A 573-nucleotide genomic window follows, 5' to 3' on the forward strand; every position below is an offset into this window, starting at 1 on the left:
TGCGGTTTATGTTGTTGTTTTCTTATACTTTTATGGATAGGCCGATGGAAATGGAGCTAAGGACGCTTTACTTGCCCAGACCCGAGGTAAACAAAAAAGACGATTACTTATTAGATAGCTCATTATACTTCCTCTTTAGAGAATCGTCAGGCATACAGCTACCGTGGTGTTTATCTTATCAATATCTTATTGCTTTTTGAATATTAGTATCTATCTATAATAATAAAATCCGAGTGGCTCCTGTTTGTCCTCTCCCCGGTGACAGTAGGGGAAACATGAAACAACCAACCACCCTCTGAAAACCGGTTTGTCCGCCCCGGGTGGGGTGGGATAGGTAGGGGAACGGGAGGGTAGGGGAGACATCCGCCCTTCTCCTGCGAGCCTGTTTGTCCGGCCCGGGTGGGAGCGGGGTAGGTAGGGGATCGTGAGGGTAGGGGATCATGACACATCCACCCTCCTCCTGCAAACCTGTTTGTCCGCCCCGGGTGGGGCTGGGGTAGGTAGGGGATCGGGAAGTTAGGGGAGACAGCAGCGCTGGATTCCAGTGTGCGTAGTACGCGCCGACACTCTCGT

This window comes from Macrobrachium rosenbergii, chromosome 13 (genome assembly GCF_040412425.1).
Source record: "Macrobrachium rosenbergii isolate ZJJX-2024 chromosome 13, ASM4041242v1, whole genome shotgun sequence".
In the NCBI taxonomy this organism is placed as follows: Eukaryota; Metazoa; Arthropoda; class Malacostraca; order Decapoda; family Palaemonidae; genus Macrobrachium; species Macrobrachium rosenbergii.